This window comes from Emys orbicularis, chromosome 5, assembly GCF_028017835.1.
Source record: "Emys orbicularis isolate rEmyOrb1 chromosome 5, rEmyOrb1.hap1, whole genome shotgun sequence".
Taxonomy (NCBI): Eukaryota; Metazoa; Chordata; order Testudines; family Emydidae; genus Emys; species Emys orbicularis.
This window is the reverse complement of record NC_088687.1, coordinates 103288962-103313654: the sequence shown is the minus strand read 5'-3', so window position 1 is coordinate 103313654 and position 24693 is coordinate 103288962.

Here is a 24693-nt window from a genome sequence, read left to right as displayed (position 1 = left end):
AACATACTAAAGCAGAGATTAGAATTCACAATGCAATAGCTTCTGTCTGAAGCAAAATGAGAAGAACCATAATTTCTGTTAAAAAGAGGCACTGCTCTAATGGAAATAATTGTTGGTTTCCCTCACACCACCAGCCTCTCTCAGTGAGGGATTCGTTCACCCAAATCTGCAGGGAGAGACTGGCAGTATAGAAGATGAGGGAACACCGTCCTATCTGTGGATGCATGACATAGCAAATGTCAGTGAAAATGAGGTAGGATCAGAGACTAAAATAGGGAAAGAACAAGTGAAAAATTACTTAGACAAATTAGATGTCTTCAAGTCACCAGGCCCTGATGAAATACATCCTAGAATACTCAAGGAGCTGACTGAGGAGATATCTGAGCCATTAGCAATTATCTTCAAAAAGTCATGGAAGACAGGAGAGATACCAGAGGACTGGAAAGGGGCAAATATAGTGCCAATCTATAAAAAGGGAAATAAGGACAACCCAGGGAATTACAGACCAGTCAACTTAACTTCAGTAATGGATAAGATAACGGAGCAAATAATTAAGCAATTAATTTGTGAACACCTAGAAGATAATACGGTGATAAGTAACAGTCAGCATGGATTTGTCAAGAACAAATTGTGTCAGACCAACCTAATAGCTTTAATTGACTGGTTAATACACCTTGTGGATAGAGGGGTAGCAGTAGGTGTGGTATATCTTGACTTTAGTAAGGCTTTTGATATGGTCTTGCATGACCTTCTCATAAACAAACTAGGGAAATACAACCTAGATGGAGCTACTATAAGGTGGGTGCATAACTGGTTGGATAACTCTTCCCGGAGAGTAGTTATCAGTGGTTCACAGTCAAGCTGGAATGGCATATTGAGTGGGGTTCCATAGAGATTAGTTCTGGGTCCAATTCGGTTCAATATCTTCATCAATGATTTAGATAATGGTATAGATAGTACGCTTATAAAGTTTGCAGATGATACCAAGCTGGGAAGGGTTGCAAGGGTTTTGGAGGATAGGATTAAAATGATAAATGATCTGGACAAACTAGAGAAATGATCTGAAGTAAATAGGATGAAATTTAATAAGGACAAATGCAAAGTACTCCTAAGGAAGGAACAATCAGTTGCACATATACAAAATGAGAAATGACTGCCTAGGAAGGAGTAATGCAGAAAGGGATGTGGAGGTCATAGTGGATCACAAGATAAATATGAGTCAACAGTGTAACACTGTTGCAAAAAAAAAAAAAGTAAACATAATTCTGGGATGTATTAGGAGAAGTATTGTAAGTAAGACAGGAGAAGTAATTCTTCCACTCTACTCTGAAGTGATTAGGCCTCAACTAGAGTATTGTGCCACATTTCAGGAAAGATGTGGACAAATTGTAGAAAGTCCAGAGAAGAACAACAAAAATTATTAAAGGTCTAGAAAACCTGACCTAGAGGGAAGATTGAAAAAAATGGGTTTGTTTAGTCTGGAGAAGACTGAGGGGTGACATGATAACAGTTTTCAAGTACATAAAAGGTTGTTACAAGGAGGAGGGAGAAAAATTATTCTTCTTAACCTCTGAGGATAGGACAAGAAGCAATGGGATTAAAATGCAGCAAGGGCAGTTTAGGTTGGACATTAGGAAAAACTTCTTGACTGTCAGGGTGGTTAAGCACTGGAATAAATTGCCCAGGGAGGTTGTGGAATCTGCATCATTGGGGATTTTTGAGAGCAGGTTAGACAAACACCTGTCAGGGATGATCTAGATAATACTTAGCCCTGCGATGACTGCAGGGGACTGGACTAGAAGACCTCTTGAGGTCCCTTCCAGTCCTACATTCTATGTCCTCTACTTCACAACAGCAGATGCATGGACTGCCATGGGAGGAGCATAAAGAGGCAGCTTGCAGCAGCAGTGGGAGGATGCCAATAAGTAAGCAGGGAGTGAGCAGAAACTAGAGTTTATTATGCAAAAGATTCTCATTTTACTGTTATTTTGTGCTCTCACCACCATGTCTGTTGCTTTTTCCTTCTATTGCAGGGCCTGTCATGATCCCACGTTGTGAGCTCTTTGGAGCACTGAATATCTGTTTTTAGTGTTCACACAGCACCTAATTCAATAGAGCTCTGATCCTTGATTGAGGCCTCTAAGCACTACTGCCATAAAAATAATAATGCAGAGGGTGATTAGCACTTAAGGTTCAAATCACTGTAGTTGGCCCCCTGAGCTGCCCCGGAAATGATTCTGTAATTGGCCTACTAAGGTCCCATATAGTTCTTTGAGTCTTTTGTACAGCAAATGGGGCCCTGATCCCAGTGGTTGTCTGTAGCTGATACCAGGATATAAATATTAAATAGTCATAATTAAATAAATATAGATAAACCAATTTTACTCACCCTGACTCACTTTTTTCTATAAGTGACATTTGTGATTAGAAATTCACTTAAGGGTTAAAAAGACATCAGGGACTAGAATTCTTTTCTTAAATACTTTGCCTGAAAATAAATTCCAGTCAGCAAGGGAATTATTCTTTTATAAGAGTAAGAAACAACCTCTCTCCGGATACCTTTAAGTCTGCAAAACCAAGATATTGGCAGATCCAAAATGACTGGCTGTAACCAGAACATTCACAAAGCAAAGTGAAGTTTGCAACTGACAATGTGACATAATTTAATCATGCAGAGACCCCAGAGCAAGCAGAGATATCAACAGATTAATCCAATCTTTGAGAGAATTTAACTGAATAGTCACCCTCGTGCTCAATTAAGTTTTGAGGGTCAAGTTCTGGTTTACTATTATGAAGCCATATTTATCTTCAAATGGGTGGTACAATATACGTAATAACATCTGCATTAAATATAACCCAAAATCTGAACACTAGAGCAGTTTGAAAACACAGAAATTTTTGCCCCAAAATGTTAGTGAAATTTTTCACATGCACATATAATCATAAGGACATAAGAACAGCCCCACTGGGCCATAAAAATGGTCCATCTGGCCCAGAATGGTGTGCAGTTGCTGGTGAGTATTTGCTTCAGGTTGGGAGGCTGTCTGTAAGCGAGGACTGGCCTGTCTCCCAAGATCTGTGAGAGTGAGGGATCATCTTTCAGGATAGGTTGTAGATCTTTGATGATGCGCTGGAGAGGTTTTAGTTGGGGGCTGAAGGTGACAGCTAGTGGTGTTCTGTTATTTTCTTTGTTGGGCCTGTCCTGTAGTAGGTGACTTCTGGGTACTCTTCTGGCTCTGTCAATCTGTTTTTTCACTTCAGCAGATGGGTATTGTAGTTTTAAGAATGCTTGACAGAGATCTTGTAGGTGTTTATCTCTGTCTGAGGGATTGGAGCAAATGTGGTTGTATCTTAGAGCTTGGCTGTAGACAATGGATCATGTGGTGTGTCCTGGATGGAAGCTGGAGGCATGTAGGTAAGTATAGCGGTCAGTAGGTTTCCGGTATAGGGTGGTGTTTATGTGACCATCACTTATTAGCACAGTAGTGTCTAGGAAATGGACCGCTTGTGTGGATTGGTCTAGGCTGAGGTTGATGGTGGGATGGAAATTGTTAAAATCATGGTGGAATTCCTTGAGGACTTCTTTTCCATGGGTCCAGATGAAGAAGATGTCATCAATGTAGCGCAAGTATAGTAGGGGCGTTAGGGGACGAGAGCTAAGGAAGCGTTGTTCTAAGTCAGCCATAAAAATGTTGGCATACTGTGGGGCCATGCAGGTACCCATAGCAGTGCCGCTGACTTGAAGGTATATATTGTCCCCAAATGTGAAATAGTTGTGGGTGAGGACAAAGTCACAAAGTTCAGCCACCAGGTTTGCCGTGATATTATCGGGGATACTATTCCTGATGGCTTGTAGTCCATCTTTGTGTGGAATGTTGGTGTAGAGGGCTTCTACATCCATAATGGCCAGGATGGTGTTTTCTGGAAGATCACCGATGGATTGTAGTTTCCTCAGGAAGTCAGTGGTGTCTCGAAGATAGCTGGGAGTGCTGGTAGCGTAGGGCCTGAGGAGAGTCCACATAGCCAGACAATCCTGCCGTTAGGGTGCCAATGCTTGAGATGATGGGGCGTCCAGGATTTCCAGGTTTATGGATCTTGGGTAGCAAATAGAATACACCTGGTCGGGGTTCTAGGCGTGTGTCTGTACAGATCTGTTCCTGTGCTTTTTCAGGGAGTTTCTTGAGCAGATGGTGTAGTTTCTTTTGGTAATCATCAGTGGGATCAGAGGATAATGGCCTGTAGAATGTGGAGTTAGAGAGCTGCCTAGCAGCCTCTTGTTCATATTCCAACTTATTCATGATGACGACAGCACCTCCTTTGTCAGCCTTTTTGATTATGATGTCAGAGTTGTTCCTGAGGCTGTTGATGGCGTTGTGTTAAGCACGGCTTAGGTTATGGGGCAAGTGATGCTGCTTTTCCACAATTTCAGCCCGTGCATGTCACCGGAAGCACTCTATGTAGAAGTCCAGTCTGTTGTTTCGACCTTCAGGAGGAGTCTACCCAGAATCCTTCTTTTTGTAGTGTTGGTAGGAAGGTCTCTGTGAGTTAGTATGTTGTTCAGAGGTGTGTTGGAAGTATTCTTTGAGTCAGAGATGGCGAAAGTAGGATTCTAGGTCACCGCAGAACTGAATCATGTTCGTGGGTCTGGAAGGACAAAAGGAGAGGCCCTGAGATAGGACAGATTCTTCTGCCGGGCTAAGAGAATAGCTAGAAAGATTAACAATATTGTTGGGTGGGTTAAGGGAGCTACTGTTGTGGCTCCTTGTGACATGTAGCAGTTTAGACAGTTTAGTGTCCTTTTTCTTTTGTAGAGAAGCAAAGTTTGTGTTGTAAATGGTTTGTCTAGTTTTTGTAAAGTCTATCCATGAGGAAGTTTGTGTGGAAGGTTGTTTTTTCATGAGAATATCCAGTTTTGAGAGCTCAGTCTTAATCTTTCCCTGTTTGCTGTATAGGATGTTGATCAGGTGGTTTCGCAGTTTCTTTGACAGTGTGTGGCACAATCTCGCAGCATAGTCTGTGTGATATGTAGATTGTAATGGATTTTTTACCTTTAGTCCTTTTGGTATGATGTCCACCTGTTTGCATTTGGAAAGGCAGATGATGTCTGTCTGTATCTGTACGAGTTTTTTCATGAAGTTGATGGATTTCCACTCCATACGGCGAAATGCAGTGCCTTGCATAATGACAGGTTTCAGAATAGCAGTGTTAGTCTGTATCTGCAAAAAGAACAGGAATACTTGTGGCACCTTAGAGACTAACAAATTTATTTGGCAGTGTAACTGATGTTGGTGAGGGGTGTGTTTTTTTCACACCCTTGAGCAACATAAGTTTGACTGACAAAAGTGCTAGTGTAACCCCACATAGCCTAGGTGGGGTTCCAGGAACAGTGACTGAGAAAGGGATAGGACAAGAGTGGCAAAGGATGAGAAGTCACTCTCTCACCCTGGATCCACTCTGTCAATACTCACACACACACACATCCCTTCTTACATGTGAATTCACATGAAATCTAAAGTGTTAACACTTTGCGTTGCGAGTTGAGCTGCGCAATGTTTAACTGGCAGATTCTGTCATCTTCATAGAAGGTGAAAAATACCCGAAGAGATATTGAGTACATTCATAGGTGACACTACTGTAATTTGAAAGGTAATTTCTTGCACTTTATCAGCATTTGAGAACAGACACTTAACAACATGGCTAGTCAAAAATGGATTTTACCCTCAGAATTACAGAGGCACTACACTACTTCACTAAATAATGGGGGAATTTTAATTCTCTTCCATAGTATAATAATTATTAATTAAATAGTTGCAGTTATCACAGACAAACTGAATAATAGGATTAGGGACTTAGAACCTGACCCATCAAAATGCTGAATGACCTCAATTCCTAAATATTTTATTCATGGTTAATAAAATAGTTATTTAGTTAATTGGTTTTAGTGTAACAGGGCCATTTTCCATGGTTTCTAATGGAAATGATGATTTCAGGTTAACAAGAAGTGACATGAAGTATTAGAGAAAGCCCAGTACTTCTGAAAAATTAAACTATGAAAACCAATGTTACATTCTGTTCATGGGGTGTCCTACTGATATACAGCAAATTCATAACTGATTATTAATTACATTATATCATTACCAAAATGTCTCAGTGTTCAAAAAATTGCATGAAGCAATTAATGAAAATACAAGGGCTTTCTCTCTTTTTTTTTTTAGAAATCTGCATATTTTAGTAAAAAAGAATCAAACATAGGCTTGAGTCTAGATACACTTAAGAACGTGCTTAACTTAAAGCACAAGTAGTTTCACTGAAGTCATTCTTCATGTGCTTAAAGGTAGGTAGGTACATATTAGTGGCTATGGCCCAAATCTTATAAGATCTGTGAGATCAAACTAGATGATCTAACGGTCCCGTCTGACCTTCTAATCTATGAATAATTGTCCATCAGTATGCTAGAGTGTCATTTTGCTCTGTCTGGCAGCTCCTTCAAAGTAGTCTTTCTTTCCAGTGAAAAGGAAAGATGGCTTTGGTGTGTTGTGCCACAGAATAGATAATTAAGCAATACAGCTTTCATTTTATGTGACACTAATCCAGTTCCCAAGCAGATCAAGTAAAAGACTGTGAACTGAGTACTTTACCCTGACTAGAGAACTTTCAGCTGTATTATGGCTGCATATATCTGATTTTTTTTATTATAAAGATGTAAGTATTTATAAACTAAGGCCTGATCCTGACACCCTTATTGATTGTGTGGTAGTTGCTCAAAGTGTAATTCTGTTGATCTCCAAGGGACTATTTGCATGAATGCTACTTGCTGTCAGTAAGGTTTGCACGTCAGGACTTACGTTACTCTGTCAGTTAAGAAAAGCTAATAAAAAGCAAAAAGAACAGGAGTACTTGTGGCACCTTAGAGACTAACAAATTTATTTGAGCATAAGCTTTCATGGGCTACAGCCTACTTCATCGGATGCATGTAGTCAAAAATACAGTAAGAAGTATATATATATATATATATATATATATATATATATACACACATACATACATACATACACACATATACATACACACCCACACCCACCCACACCCACACAGAGAGAGAGAGAGAACATGAAACAATGGGTGTTACTATACACACTATAAAGGAGAGTTATCAGTTAAGGTGAGCTTTTATCAGCAGGAGAGAAAAAAAACTGTTTGTAGTGGTAATGAAAATGGCCCATTTCCAGCAATTGACAAGGAGATATGAGGAACTGTAGGAGTGGGGGGGAGGGAATAAGCATGGGGAAATAGTTTTACTTTGTGTAATGGCCCATCCACTCAATTAGGCTTGAACAAAGACTGGGAGTGGATGGGCCATTACACAAAGTAAAACTATTTCCCTGTGCTTATTCCCCCCCCCACCCCCACACACACAGCTCCTCATATCTCCTTGTCAATTGCTGGAAATGGGCCATTTTCATTACCACTACAAACAGTTTTTTTCCCTCTCCTGCTAATAAAAGCTCACCTTAACTAATCACTCTCTTTATAGTATGTATAGTAACACCCATTGTTTCATGTTCGCTGTGTATATATATATATCTTCCTACTGTATTTTCCACTACATGCATCCGATGAATTAGGCTGTAGCCCATGAAAGCTTATGCTCAAATAAATTTGTTAGTCTCTAAGGTGCCACAAGTACTCCTGTTCTCTTTGCGGATACAGACTAACACGGCTGCTACTCTGAAACCTAATAAAAAGCAGTATTGTCAAACTCAGTCAAAATAGTATATTACGACTGATAGCCATCATCGTCAAGACAGTTCGATAGGACAGAGCATGTCTGTCCAGGTGCCAATGATTGATGGCCACGGCTGTACGACGAGGACGGTTACCAGTCGTAATAAACCATCTACTGCCAAAAGGCAAAAGGTAAGGGGCTGGTGCAATGCAGCCCTACGGCTGCCAGCCCCACAGCTACCAGCACCCAAATCGCCGATGAAGGCTACCAGTCATGCTGCACCGTCTACCGCCAAAAGGCAGTTAGCTGCTGCTGCTGTGTAGCAATGCAGTCCCACGTCTGCCGGCACCCGGATGACATATGGTGACGGTGAGCTGAGCTGAGCGGGCTCCATGCTTGCCGTGGTATGTTGTCTGCACAGGTAACCCAGGTAAAAAGGCGCGAATCTATTGTCTGCCGTTGCTGTGACGGAGGGGGAGGGGCCTGACGCAATGTACCCAGAACCCCCCGCGGCACTGTTTTGCATCATTCGGGCATTGCGATCTCAACCCATAATTCCAATGGGCGCCGGAGACTGCGGGAACTGTGGGATAGCTACCCATAGTGCAATGCGCCGGAAGTCGACGCTAGCCTCGGTACTGTGGACGCGGTCCGCCGACTTCATGCACTTAGAGCATTTTATGTGGGGACACACACAATCGGCTGCATACAACCGATTTCTATAAAACCGGCTTCTATAAATTCGACCTAATTTCGTAGTGTAGACATACCCTGAGTCATGAGTCAGCCACCCAGAAAATGATGTGATTATTTTAACGTCTCATGACTTAAGTAAAAAAAAATAAATGGTCTTTTTATTTGCCTGCTGGATTTTGAACCTTCTGGGTTCATGTTTTCAACCTTTTCTACACAACCATTAGGGTACACACTTAACTTTTTTTTTAAAATGAAAGCTGAGATTCTCATGTAAATCACTTGGGCCCAGATCCACAAAGGGACTTAGGCACCTAGAAAAATCACTGGAATCCACAAACCCTGGATTAGTCATATGGGTTCCATATACAATGTATAGGGAGAGATTGACACCTAAGAATGATGATCCACAAAAGACAGTGTGTTAGGCAGGGAGCCACCTACGCTAGCTAATGGGAGATGCTGACAAGAAGTATGTGTTGTAATCCCTGTCCCTCCCACAGATATAGGCACCCAAATCTGGGCTTCAGGGAGGCACCTATCTCTGCTTGCAATCTACAGCCAAGAACCCTGTCCTGGAGGAGTAGCAGGCGCTAAGGCTATTTCTTACAAGAATAATGGCGGCACATGCCTAACTGCACACACAACCACCAGCAGAGGAGGAGGAAGCAATCTCCCTTATTACAGGACTATACAGAGTCCTTGTCACTCAGTCACTGACCCACTGCATATTTAGTTAGTTATACACAGTGGAAAACAACAGGAGAAACAGCCCATAGTCCAGTGATTAGATCAGTCTCCTGAGAGGTGGGAGACCCTTGTTAAATCCCTTTGCCTTTTCAGTCAGCGGTAGGGGATAACTGAACCAGAATCTTCCACATGCCACATGAATACCCTAAATTCTGGGCTAAAGTTTATAAGGGAGTCTTCTTGCTCCCCATCTATTTTGTTTGGGGTTAGGTGTGCTCCCAGCACCCCTACCAGATTGGGCCCCACAGACAAGATAGGTAGCTGCGGGGATGCCTTCACCTGGCTTGAGGATCATGCTCGGGCATAGGGGTGAGATAAGCATCCAGACATCTTCCTGAGGCAGCAGTGTGCATGCCCAGAAGCACAAACCTAGGCACCTGGGGAACTTTTACAGCAACAATTAATACTCTAAGTCAGTGGTTCTTAACCTTTACTGCAGCCTGCACCCCTTTGGTTCTCAAAATATGTTCTCGCGCCCCTTATCAAAAATCGTTGAAGTAGGTCAGTTCGTTAAACCTAGATATATTTTTTGTTTGTATATTACAGTAATCGTTTAAAAATGTATAATGTTAATATATACATAGGTTTGATGAAACAAAGTAGTTGCACTTACGTGCCTGTGCTTAATTTGTGTTTTCGATGATTTACTTTCTAAAAAAATCTGGCATGTCTCTCACCCCCAGAAAGAGCATCTCACCCCCCTCCCCCCCTGGGAGTGCATGCACCCCAGGTTAAGAACCACTGCTCTAAGTGAATGTAGGTGCCTCTAGGTTTAAGCAGCAGTCAAATAGGGGATTTGTGATATCTGAATCCAGGATTTAGGTGTCTAAATCTGGGGTTTAAGTGTCCAAGTCTCATTGTGGATCTGGGTCTTGACTCCTGGAACTGGGACATTACAAAAAACACCAAATATCACAAGACTCTCAATAAACTTGCAAGAATTGGTAGAACTGAAAAACTGTAGAGGGAATGGCCAAGAAGCATTCACTAGTGTATTACAAGGTTTTTTGTTTGAATTAGATTTTAATTGGAGAGAGAGAGAGAGAGAGAGAGAGAGAGAGAGAGAGAGCTCAATATTTTGTCTGAACATAGTAATAAAACAAATTCACCTGAGCTGATGTTGGTCCGGAAAGTACTGTAAGAAAAAACTGAACTTAGGGTACAATATTGGTCACTGACCTTCACCCTGGTCTTCAGCCCACCATCTTCAAATATATTCTTAGAAAAGAAAGTGGAACTAATAAGATACAGACATAACAATAAGCATGTCTCATAACTGATCTCTATAGTAGCCTTCCATATTCTATTCTTGGGGTTTGTTTTTTTTATAATGCTCACCACTAGTGTCTAACAACTTCCAATGCTCCATATTTATAATTGTCAACCACTTCTGTGCCATGTTTAATTTAGAATGTAACCTTCTAAAAGCAGGGCACTGTCATTTTTCAGTTGCCTATGAAGTGCCATGCACACACACATATATCTATATCTATAGATATCCATCCATATCCATATCCCCAGGGTGTCATTATTCCAAGTGAGAACTCCCACTTGGGACTGTGAAAATAACCGATTCCTCAGTTTGCAGGCAATTTCAAAAAAGGAAATTAAAAATCAGTTTGGGTGGACCCAAAAACCAAAATTTTCGGTGAATTAAAAAGTGGAAGTTTCAGATCATACTAACTGTATTGTTCAACCTGAAAGAACTTCTTTTGTTTTGATTTCAAGATGTTTTAAAGGTTTTTTTTAATAAAACTGAAGTTTCAAAAACGAAGTAATTTCAAATAAAAAATTCAAAATGTTTAATTTCAAAAATGTCAGCAAAATGTTTAAATTTGGCGGGAACTTTTTTGGGGGGTGGGGACAGGGGAAAGAAGGCATTTTCATGCAAGAAATTCAACTAATTCACACCAATTTGCTAAATGTTTCCATAAACCCAAATCTGAGTTTTTCCAACAAAAAAAGTTCTGATCAAAAAATTTCACCCACCTCTAGTCCCCTTACAATAGATGGTACAAAAGTAGACTGAGTGCCCAAAGATGCTGTAGTTATTGACTAACAACTTCACAGCAGTTTAACTATAATTAATGCTAAGATTTAGTCACTGGTATTTTTGGTAAAAGTCATAGACAGGTCACGGGCAATAAATAAAAATTCACGGCCCGTGATCTGTCCATGACTTTTACCAAAATTACCCATGACTAAATCTACTTCTGGGGCCCCACTGTTCTGGGGGGGCCCACTCCAGTTCTGGGAGTAGACTTCCCCCCAGCCACTGCTCCCAGGGACCGCTGTCCAGATGGCCTCTGGGTGCCCCTGGGGGCCACTGCTCCAGCCGCCTCAGGACCACTTCTGCTCAGCCGGTCCCCAGGACACCCCCAGGACTGCTGCTCAGGCGCTCCCCAGAGCCAGCCCCACCAGCTGCTGCTTGGGCTCTCCCTGGAGCCAGCTGCACCGGCACTGTTCCAGCAGTCCCCGGGACCAGCCGCTGCTCACGCAGTCACTGGGACCAGCTGCCCGGGGCCTCCCAAACAGCGGCTGGTGCGGCTGGCCCCAAGGACCACCAGAGCAGTTGGCCCCAGGTCGCTCCAGCAGTGACCGGTGCAGCTGGCCATGGGGGGCCCAAGCAGCTGGCTCTGAAGTCAGCCACACCAGCCGCTGCAGAAGCCACTGAGGTCACAGAAAGTCATGGAATCCGTGACCTCCATGAAAGAATTGCAGCCTTAACTATGATGTATCAATCCTGCCTTCTAAACAGGTGCTGGATGGTATTTCAGCAATGGCAGAGTATAAAAAGCAATGCACCTGAATTCACTACTCCCCTCAAAGCTCACTACTCCAACATCCACATGCTGCTTTATCAAGATGGCAGAAGAACAATATTTTAAACTCAATTACTGTAGGATTCAAAAATATACTCATTACACATTTCACTCCAATGACTTCAGGGTTCTTCTTGGGAATAGGGTGACTATCATTTTGGTTTGATTAACTCCTTAACCTTTGGCTTTCAAATTAAGTTATGGTTAGAATTACATAATGATTCAAACTTTGTTGGTAGAAAGCATTCTCAAATTACCATATAATTCACAGATGATTACAAATATTTTGCTTAGTTTACCACGCTCATTTCATATTGCTTTGAACAGGTGCATTCACCATGGATTAAACCAGATTTTTGGATTTACTTCTTAGACAAATCTCACTCAAAAGTCTTAAGACACAATTAAATTACAAATAGACATATTGTAATTAAGATAACACTAGTAATGGAAGTTGACCAGAGAGAGTCTCCCATTGATGCAGTGCAGTGATGACACCCCAGTAAATTGACCTAAGCTACGTTGACTATAGCTATGTTATTCACGTAGCTGGAGTAGCATAAATTTTGGGCTACTTACCCCCGTAATGAAGACAAGCCCACGGTCAAATTTTGTTGACCACAAGGCTATGCTGCTGAAGCCCATCCTTTCTCTCTGTTTTATGGGATTCAGAGAGAATTGTGAGGGTAGGTAATATATATTGGTGGGACCATGGTAAGGTAGTTTAAATGGTTGTAGTTTTTTTCTACTGTAGGATTATTGCTCAGTGGGAAGTGATTGAGAAAGCTGTTTATTTGTAAAACTGAATATTTTAGGGGAATTTCAAGAGTGTCCAGAGTGATGGTTCTTTCATTGCATAGAAATGGGTACAGATATTTATGCTCAATACAACAGCCAGGAGGTTCTCCAGTAGTTCCTACAGGACACCCCAGGGTGGGAATCATATGGTGATGGGGATTCTCACATTAATAAAGCCCTGAACTCTACTAGGTAATGAAGTTGCATTGTATATGCTACAATTATAACTACTGGAAGGAAGGAAATAATGAACAAAGGAAACAAACAAAATGGCTAATAAGCTGAAATTCCAAATGTTTCTGAAGAGCCACATACAGAGTGGGAGCACAGTCTTGTAAGTGTTTGTGTTACATGTTATAATAGACAGGCAATATCGAGTAAGTAAGAGCCAAAGTGAAGATTATATTTAATATGTTTTCACAAAAGTCATTTGATTTTGCAACAGTTGGAACTCTAGAAAACCATGTATGTAATCAGTCTTAGGTTTCACCTCATAAAATAAAGTGCCAAAAAGACAAGTTAAAACCTGTTGCTTTCTAATAGATTTATTATATCAAACCAAATTCAGAAAAAAACAATATTTCTATATAGCATTAAGATTCTAGTTTGTATATAGCCTGTTATCATTAGCTCTCTTTGAGATGTGCATTATTTTATAAATCACACAGCAGAAACATCTGATTGTTAACAAGCTAGAAACAAACTAAATACAGAAAAGGTAGCATTCTAACAAATTACGGGATGTGTATTGAGACATGACTTATTATGTAGCATGGGGGGGGGAAAATCAGCATTTCATGCATACAGTATCATCTGAATTTAATTACCGTAATTTAAAAGGTGCCTTAATTTAAAAAGTAGTTATTCTAGTGAAAACCTGATTTTAAATGTGACTAAAATGGATTGTCAGAAAAAATGATGTATGTATAATATCTGTAGTTACAATGTGATTGAGGGGGACCAATGTGAGAATTTCATTAAATGGAAGACTTAATCATTTTGTTCAGTTCAAGTAAAGTAAAAAGAGAAAAGTTTAAAGAAAATCAACAAAACATTTCTTAACTAGTTTTACATAAGAACAGCCATATTGGGTCAGACCAAAGATCCATCTAGCCCAGTATCCTGTTTTCTGACAGTGGCCAATGCCAGGTGCCCCAGAGGGAATGAACAGAACAGGTAATCATCAAGTGATCCATCCCCTGTTGTACATTCACAGTTTCTGGCAAACAGAGGGTAGGGACACCATCCCTGCCCATCCTGGCTAATAGCCCTTGCTGGATTGATGGACCAAACATTATAGCATTAACATTTCAACTGCTCTTATGTGAAATCCTATTTTAGAATTTATTTTCAGAATTTAACTGTTAAAATGTATGCTGGGCTAAAACTTGACATAACTGACCTCAGCTAATGAACACTTAAAAAAACCTAATTAATTCACAGATCAGTTTGAATATTCTCTTTTAAAGTTACTTGCCTCCATCATATCCCCAGGGATCTTTGAGTGTGGAGGACTGAATAGAGGTCTGGGGAAAGCAAGAAGCATACTGAGGTATCAGTTCTCTCCACTTCCACTCCTCACATTTCTGAACCCTAGCTAGATCCATGGGTTTTGGTCAATCTCCACTCACAGAAGCATAAGGGAGTATGGTGCACCAAATGTAATCCCTCTATTTCTTTATAAACTAACAGAAAATACCACAGCGTCCCCCTCTCCCCCCAAATAGCACAATTTGTTTTTCTTTAATGGTCTCGTAGATTAATCTGTAAAACCTCTTTACAAGTGTGTAGTCAGTTGACTAAGTTATAAATCATTCACGGTATTTCCCCCTTTTTCAGTCAGCATCTTTTTTTTTTTTAAATCACAAAAATTTTCAGCCCACTGATTAACCCAGAAATCATAACTCATACATTAAAACATGCATTTTATGGTCTATCGTTTTTCAAGTAACACACAACTATTCATGGCACTCACCAAATTAATCATGTTCTCTGGCAAAGTAATTATGCACTTGCCTGTGCACCCAATAAGCAGTGTAATCACTGGTAACTATAACTATCTAGGTATTTCTAATTCCAGTCTAATTCCAATCACTGTGGCATCTCAACTTCATTAATCTTGCACTGAAGCAGTTACATAATTCTATTCACCGAAGTCAATGCTTACGTGTTTGCAGGATCAGAACCTGCAGTGATGGGAGAGGTATTGAGCCCCTGCAGATCCAGCTGACATCAATCAGGGTGTCAGGTGTTCAGCACCTGCCAAGATTTGGCCTTAGTCTTTTTAACTGACATTTACAACTCACCCACACTCACCAAAACTATCTGCACACTTGTCACCTTGCATACCAAATTAGCAATTGGATTAGTTTTTCTAACTGGGTTTCAATTACTGTAATTGCACTCTGGTTATTACACTACAATTAGTCATTGTTAGCTCTTGTTATAAGCTCCCGGCTGATCCTGCTCCATGCTCTCTTTATTGATGTTACTCCCTTCCTTACAGCACAGCTTAGAAAAGCAAAGGGACCATCAGTGAACAAACAGAGTCATTAATAAAGGCCCAGATCTTCAAAGGTATTTAGGTGCCTAATTCACACATAACTTACTTAATGCTGGCAACAGAAGCAGGTGCACTTTTTAAAAAAAAAATCTGCCACTGTATTTACGACTGCTTCTCTGAGCTATCTGAATGTTACAGTCTCAAGACTCTCAGGTTAAACAAAAGACACTTCAAGAGAATGAAGTACTATACAAAGCTATAAGAAACATATTGGAGTAATATGAAGTAGAATAAGTTATTCTGTAAATCACATCAGTGTGGTACAGATCCCACACCCAGGAAATTCAATAGTATATTTACAGTTTGAGTGAAACATGATATGACAAACATAAATGAAGCAGTCACCAGGAATAGACAAGAAGTTTTCAGGCTACAAATTGTATGCACAAGCAAGTTGAACATGATGGGAATGTTTTCACATTGTTGAATGCCCCACTGCAAATGTATTGTTATGACAAAACTAGCAATGGAATGCATGCTATGAATCACTAATCTCAGAGTATGAAACTTCAGAGAAAAGGATAAACAGAGGGAGAGTGTAAATAATTCACAAACACAATATAGTCAAATAATCATATTATTTTACAGTGTCTAAAGAACAAAACCCAAATGTTAAAACTTACTCTTCATTTGCAGGGCATTTTGGCCCCAATGCACAAAAGCATTTTGTGTGCTTAACTTTAAGTGTTTAACATCAACTTCAATATGACTTACATGTATGCTTAAATGCTTTGTTGGTTTGGGTCCTTATCCACAAAAACACTCCTTACATTTTCATGAAATCCCAGGGAAAGGGATTTCCTATCTCCCATCTGCAGAACTCAGGATTTAGCTTTTGACGTTTTACATATTCATTAACAACTAAGACTCAACTAGCGTAAGATGATCTAAGTTATATGACAATGTTAATGGTAATGCTGATGAAAATATCCATGTTTATCAATACTGTTTTGCAGTGTTCTTTGGCACATATGAGAGAGAATCCCCAAAAATAATGAATGGAGAAATTCCAGGTCTGTTCTCACATTAACAAAAACACTACTTTTAAAATAAATCATAAATGCCAAAATATTGGTGGGAATTAATCACAAAGTCATATGTGAAAGTGAACGTTAGAGAGAGAGAGAGAGAGAGAGATTTTAGTCACATAAACTGTGTATTCTGAGCCACGTGTCAGCTGGTTTTGTACTATTACTGTTATTTTTTCTACAGCTTGAGGGTAAACAGTCTCCCAGGGGTCACTATGCCATTGTGATGTCAGGCCACCTTAACAACCTAGCCAGAGAATGATCCAGGTAGATCTCAATCTGCAAGGAGACCACATCCCTCTGGGATTTGCCATGATGATGATGATGGAGGAAAGAGTCTAGATTATAATCCTAATTACAAATTGAGAACACCCAGACTGATCTCTGGCAAGATGCTTCAGGTGATCTGTTTGCCAGTGACAGACATAAACTGAATATACAATCTTGTTGCGCCACTGAAGCTTTTGGTCCCCACAAGATCATTGGTCATGTAGCAGCATTCCTTGATACACACACTTCAGAATTCATTGGTCTTCTATTCTAATACCATGTCCGTAACAAAAAAGCTGCCAAAATCAGACCAGTGGCAATGGAGGCAGTTACTTGGTTCAGCTTTGAGTATCCTCATTTCTGATCTTGTCCTGCCACTTGATATGGAGCAGCTGACAGAGATGATGAGAATTGCAAACATTAATCCAGTGATCTTCAGCCTTCCTCGGTGTCCACATTTCACTTCAGTACAACAGAATTTGTATAACTGTGTTTCTATAGATCCACAGCTTTGTACGAAGATCGATGTCACATCCTCCACAGAGGCTGCTGAAGGGCCCAAAGCATGGCAGCAGCTGCCGCTATATGTGCATCCACATCTTTCAATCATTGTCCAGCACTGTCTATGATGCTGCCCAAATATCTGACAGTTGCCATCTCCTCAATATGCCATCCAGACAGGTTAATATTGAGCTTGTTGTAATCTGGATCTGGAGGCTGTCAGATGGTAATGGCCAGGGACTTAGGTTTATCTGCATTAATAATGAGACCAAGGTACTGTGACGGTGTACCCCATAAGGCTTTATGGGGAGGGGGTGCTTATAAATGTATGTATGACATAACTGGAATATGTTTTGTGCTGCCTGTGCCAGGTAACATATCTCCGTAAAGGTTATGGTCTACTATATCTATTCATCCTATTTGTACATATATATATCATTTTCTACTTGAGGTTAAGAATATGGGCTGTATGCTTGCTTGGTTTCTAAGTAAGCTTTGGGAGGCATTTGGTCAGCTTCTTTAGGAAGGAATTCGCCAGGTTAAGTACCTGATCAGGAAACACTTGGGGAACAATGCATCTTGGAATGCTCCAATCCACATAAGAAGTCTTCCTGGAGACATGCAAGATACCATGTGGACAATGGCGTCGGCCTGTAAAGACTGAGTCATGCAGGGGCATGTGACTTGCCCAGGTGTCTCCAAAACTCCATCTTGGAGCTGGACTTTGCATAGGAGGGAGGAGGGGGGTCTCCTCCCACAAGAGAGAGCCTATTTATACCTGGGGGAGACCCCTCCATTGGGTCTTCAGCTGGCTAAAGAAGGAGCCTCTCCACCCCCCCCTCCACCCAGGATACTTGAAAAAAAACTGGAACAAAAGACAGAGACTACAGGGGTTGTGAGAGATTGCTGGACCCAGGCTAAAGGGAGATTAGCCTGTAAAAGGGAGCATTCTGGAACTGGTGAGGAACTTATTTGTATTTAGTTTGATTAGGCATAGATTTGCGCATTTTATTTTATTTTGCTTGTGACTTACTTTGTTCTGTCTGTTACTACTTGGAACCACTTAAATCCTACTGTCTGTATTTAATAAAATCACTTTTTATTTAGTAATTTACTCAGAGTATGTATTAATACCTGGGGGAGCAAACAGCTGTGCATATCTCTCTATCAGTGTTATAGAGGGCGAACAATTTATGAGTTTGCCTTGCATAAGCTTTATGCAGGGTAAAACGGATTTATCTGGGTTTAGACCCCATTGGGAGTTGGGCATCTGAGTGCTAAAGACAAGCACACTACTGTACGCTGTTTTTGGGTAAACTTGCAGCTTTGGGACAAGTGATTCAGACCCTGAGTCTTTGTTAGAGCAGACTGGAGTGTCTGGCTCAGCAAAACAGGGTGCTGGAGTCCTGAGCTGGCAGGGAAAACAGAAGCAGGGGTAGTCTTTGCATATTAGGTGGCAGCTCCCAAGGGGGTTTCTGTGATCCAACCCGTCACAGGTACACTGTTTCTTGCCCAATCAGATTTCCCATCAGCTGCAGCCATTTTCCAAACGAAGCCAAAGATTCTAGATGAGGAACTGCTTTAACCGTGACATCTGGACTGTACTAGAATGATTAAAGCACCAAATAAAGTCCATACCCTTTTGGCTATTGAAAGGTAGTAGGAAATACTGCAGCTCAATAGTAAGTAAAACTATTAGTGCTTATTAGAACTTCCTTCAAAAAGAATATTCTTCTGGCATGAATAGGTGAACTTATTAAACATATAATAGTCTGATTGGTGCTCAAGCATCAGTCATCAAATAATAATATTGCCAACTACTGCCCCGTCACTTTGCAACAATCTTTCGCAGGATGGAGGGTCTTATATTTTGCCCTGAATGAGACCATCTTGTTGTCATCTTCATGGGGAGGATGTAAAGAATTCAGCATGGAGAGGGAGCACAAGGATGGAAGGAGTAAGAGGGGAAGCAGAATGGAGGGAGTAAGAGGTGAGGCTCTGGCCACAATGACTGAAGTTAGCCTACTGAAACATATAAATACAGTGAGCACAGTTAAGGAGTTTTCACTATTTTGAAAGGGCAAATTGCATGCCCTGATCTGCACACAGATTTCATCTGTCTCCAACAGTGGCCAGTACCACATAAAGTACAATTAGGCAAAACCATGCCCATGGGGGAAGTTTCCTCCTAACTACAGATAATCAGTGACTGAATATTGTCCTCAAAAAAGAGGGTTGAAGTCCTTTACAAATTTTTAAGAACATAAGAACGGCCATACTCGGTCAGACCAAAGGTCCATCTAGCCCAGTATCCTGTCTACCGACAGTGGCCAATGCCAGGTGCCCCAGAGGGAGTGAACCTAACAGGTAATGATCAAGTGATCTCTCTCCTGCCATCCATCTCCACCCTCTGACAAACAGAGTCTAGGGACACCATTCCTTACCCATCGTGGCTAATAGCCATTAATGGACTTAACCTCCATGAATTTATCCAGTTCTCTTTTAAACGCTGTTATAGTCCTAGCCTTCACAACCTCCTCAGGTAAGGAGTTCCACAAGTTGACTGTGCGCTCTGTGAAGAAGAACTTCCTTTTATTTGTTTTAAACCTGCTGCCTATTAATTTCATTTGGTGACCCCTAGTTCTTGTATTATGGGAATAAGTAAATAACTTTTCCTTATCTACTTTCTCCACATCACTCATAATTTTATATACCTCTATCATATCCCCCCTTAGTCTCCTCTTTTCCAAGCTGAAAAGTCCTAGCCTCTTTAATCTCTCCTCATATGGGACCCTCTCCAAACCCCTAATCATTTTAGTTGCCAGTTTAGTTTTCTCTTAACTAGTGTTACTGCAAATATTCTTATGGTTCATGTATCTAAGCCTTTTTCAATTCATACTGAGTTCTTTTAGGATTTCATATTTAGCCTCCTCACAATCCTCATGGCTTCACCAGGTTGGCTGTAGTCATGTTTATACATTAGAGGAAAAGGGGATATCACTGAAATATATACCTTTTGGTTTCTACCTTTATAGATAGATAGATAGATAGATAGATAGATAGATAGATAGATAGATATAGTTATCAAGATTGCAGGTTCAAATAAAATTTGGTACAAATTGAAGGTAAAAAAAACATCAGGCCTGAGGAGAGTTTGGATATTAATTAATTAATAAGGACAAATGCAAAGTACTTCGCGTAGGAAGGCACAATCAGTTGCACATATACAAAATGAGAAATGACTGCTAAGAAAGAATACTCAGAAAGGGATCTGGTGTAATAGTGGATCACAAGCTAAATGAGAATCAGCAATGTAAAACTGTTGCAAAAAAAAGCATACATTCTGGATTTAGTAGCAGGAGTATTGTAAGCAAGACACAAGAATTAATTTTTCCGGTCTATTACACACTGATTAGGCCTCAGCTGGAGTATTGTGTCCAGTTCTGGGTGCCACATTTCAAGAATGATGTGGGCAATTCGGAGAAAGTCCAGAAAAGAGCAACAAAAATGATGAAAGGTCTAGAAAACCTGACCTATGAGGGAAGATTGAAAAAATTGGGCTTGTTTAGTCTGGAGAAGAGAAGTCTGAAGGGAGATACAACAGTTTTCAAGTACATAAAAGGTTGTTACAGAGGGGGGGGGCAAATTTGTTCTCTTTAATGTCTGAGGATAGGACAAGAAGCAATGTTCTTAAATTGCAGCAAGGGCAGTTTAGGTTGGACATTAGGAAAAACTTCCCAACTGTCATAGTAGTTAAGCATTGAATAAATTGCCCAGGGAGGCTGTGGAATCTCCATCATTGGACATTTTTAAGAGCAGATCAAACACCTGCCAGGGATGGTCTAGATAATATTTAGTCCTGCCTTGAGTGCAGGGGACTGGACTAGAAGACCTCTTGAGGTCCATTCCAGTCCTACAATTCTATGGACTATCAAAATCACCACACAAAAATATAGCTGAAAACATAATAAGTTGTGGGTATACTTGGGGATTTTGTTTTGTTTGTTTTTTGTTGTTTTGCAGAATCAGAATTGTTTTTAGAGGACAACAGTATTACATGCTAGTTTGTAGCAAAGTAAGATGGCTGCTTGGGTGTCTGCTATCTTAGAATATTACTATTTATCCCAATTACTTCAGCAAAGTTATTGTGACCAATACCTTTTTAATAATGTAAAATGTGCCTTGGCCATCTTTTTATCATACTATATATTATGATACAGAGAGATTCACTGAGCTGTCACTGTGTCCTCTGTGTCAAAATGTGCCTATTATACAGTAATGACTCACCGTGGCCTTTGACTCATTAGCTATTTTTTTAAATTATTTTCTCATTTAATGTTGCACACGATTTTCTTATAAAGGCCAGACACAGCAAGTTAGGAGTATTTTACATTTATCTGAATTCAAGGATCTTCTTTCAAGGCTTCATCTCATTTATATTTTTCCAGGTCTAACTTGGAAATATTCTTGGTCATTATTTATTCTTTCCTGTTAACAAAGGTCTGACAGGAACTAGCTCTTCCTCTTTTACTTTCATGGCTATTCTTTGCCTTGTGTCCATTATTCCAGAATGTTCAGAACCAAATTCAAATTAATGTGTTTCTTTCTTGTTGTTTTTTTTTTCTTCTATGCATAGGGAAGCAGTTTTCTGTGATATGTAATGTTAGAATCATTGAACATTTTAACTTTAGAATTCTTCCTGCTGAATGACAACCACTTTTTTGAGCTCTTGCTACAAACACATCAAAGCTGGTACTTAAAACCCTTAGCCAAATCTACATTGACAGTAAAAGTCATTTGTTCCCAGTTTTCCATTTATTGCTATTTTCGAATTGTGTTTAATTAAAAGAAAAAAAGTGTGTTTGAGGGGGAGAAAAATCAGCCACTTTTTGCTAGTAGCTACTTTTCCATAGTAAACCAGTGCGCAAATTGTATTCCTTGATGGCTAAGCAGGATTCTTGAATGTTTTAACAAGCTGATAGTGTATAGCAAGGGGGCACATGCATACGAATGGAAGCAGCAAGAATAGAGAAGCACAGATTATGGTGTTGATCCTGTACTCACGGACACAAGGCAAAACTCCCACTTCTGCAGTGGTGCAGGATAAGGATTTACTAGTCCAAGCAGGCTCATATCATACACACACAAGCATCAGGGGCATTAGCATTAGAAACAGTGGTAGGTTGAGCTCAAACTGCAAGGTGCAGCACTGTACCCTCCTCAGCTGTATAGGGGTCCCTCAATGTGCCACTGTTCTGTTGCATTATGCATTGACTGGAATGACTCCCTGAAGTCCTTCTGCTACACTAGAGCCCCCTGTTGGCATATGCCTTACACAGCTTTGGGCACAGCAGAAATTGCTCCCAAATGAGGCACAGCACAGAGTTAGGATGACGAGAAGTAAGTTTTATGTGATTTTTAATTTCTCATTCTTGTGAAGAGAGCACTAGCCCAAAGGTACATGTTTTGACCTATTAACTTAAACAGCGTTCCTTGATGAATTTTTGTATCTATAGGAACTAGTCTTCATTTTAGACTAGCCAGCACAAAGGGGCTGAAGGCCTATGCTGAATTGGGCCCTTAATGTACCTCTTCTTCTATAACACTGTAGTTAGCTCTGCTGCTGCAGCAGCTCCCTGCCCTCCCACCCACAGTTTGAATTTTCCTAACCAAATCTCCCCTTCTGGTACAATCATAGGTTGACATTAACTTCAGATGGAGTAGAACCAAAAAGAACTGATACAAGAGAATTTGCAGCTGTGCTCTGCAGTGCTTCTTACTGTAATCATTATAACGGTGACATTTGGCTTCAGAGGCTTTACAGAAAGGGCAAGCAGGTTTCATTTATTTTCCTCCTCAGACAATTGTGACAGAAGCAGTTTTTGTTGGATGCTGCTGGAGGAAATTTAGATAGCAGGCAGTAATATATTGAAAATGCACAACTCAGTTTCATTACAGGTTTGGAGGTGGTGTTTGCACAGCATGTTATTTCCATTGTTACAGCAATAATTCAATGGGGTCAAAGAGGTCAAGTGTCAGGCAAGATCTAGTAGAGTAAAGGAGTATCCATTCCTGATGATCAGTGAAGAGTACTCGGGTCCTGGTAGCTAGTGAATAGCATTTGGAACAATGCTGCCAAACTAATTACTGTAGAACATCCCCTCAGTTGAAAGGATAGGGATATTTACCTCTCATGCACCAGTAACGTCGGGTCTGGACTACAAGTTGCTGATAGCTTGAATGCCTCGGAGGAAAAATACATTTCCTGTTGGCCCACCTAAGGAACCAAAACCTCCACCTAGCTGTTCTATGAATGCTATGCAGGATAGGTTGGGGGGGGGGGTGAGACGGACGAATTTCATATTCTGAATCTGAGACCTTGCAGAGCAGGGCTCAGTTGAATAGTACAAAAAAGGGTCCTTTGATTTCTTGAAACTTGCCCTTCTAAGTCATGTAGGTAACCTGCCCCTGAAAAGTTCTCTCCCCCTTCAAAGCTTCCTGTTACCATTGTCCTTCCCCAACCTATCTCCAACGCTGGGGAAGAGAAGGGAAAAAAAGGTTATGGTAGGATGGAGCAGTGGCTCTGACTTTGCTCCTCGCCAGCTCTGCTTGCCTTCTCCTCCATCGTCTCCCCCACCAAGCCAGCAAAGGAAAGCCTAGGTAGGGCAAGGAAGGAGATCAGCTGGTTACAGAAAGGATTTTCACTGCAGCAGCTTCCTTAGCCAGGGGGATATGTGGGCACCTACAGGGGGGAAGGCTGCACCTGATACTTCTTCGAGCCCAACAGTCCTTGGGAGGCCAGCAGAGGGAAGGGAGTTGGCTGAGCATTGCCACATAAAGAACCAACTTCAGGCTGCAGAGGAGAAATACTGTTGTCCTTTACCACCGTTGTCCTCCCCTATAATTATACCCATGCCTTGTCATATGACTAAAAAGGAATCCCTGGGCATTATAAAGGAAACAAAGTAGCAATCCAGGATACAGCGTAAGTATGACTGAATATAAAATTAGGTAAAAATGCGAGTGTAAGTGCACAGAAAGAGAGAATGGTTAGGGAGATCTGTTGGTGTCGTAAGCGTTACATTGGAAAAGTGGAACCAAAACTTCAGTCTAACAGAAATTACTGACAATTAATTCTTCCACTTGAAATACTCAGGAAGAATTAAACTGCAACATCCTCACTGTAAGCAGTGTTCTATGCCTCAGATATTGCTGGCTATATGATGAAATACAACACAACAGACAGCGTAAAATGTGACTGGAGTTTGATTGACATGTTTCTGTGGGGATTTAACTGAAAAAATTGGACTCTCATGGATTACATTGGCAGTTACAGCCCCCTTTACTGTCATATTTTAATGTCATTGCTGTTGTCATTTTCTCTGTATTCATTAGTGCCTATTTTTCCACAGCATGTTCCATCATATAGCAAAGGGACCACATTTATTCAGTGCCCTTTCTCTGCTATCAAAGTTGTAGCGATGATTTTTCCACAATTCAAAAATGCCTCCTGTTTTCATTTGCACAGTTCTTGGCTTTGTT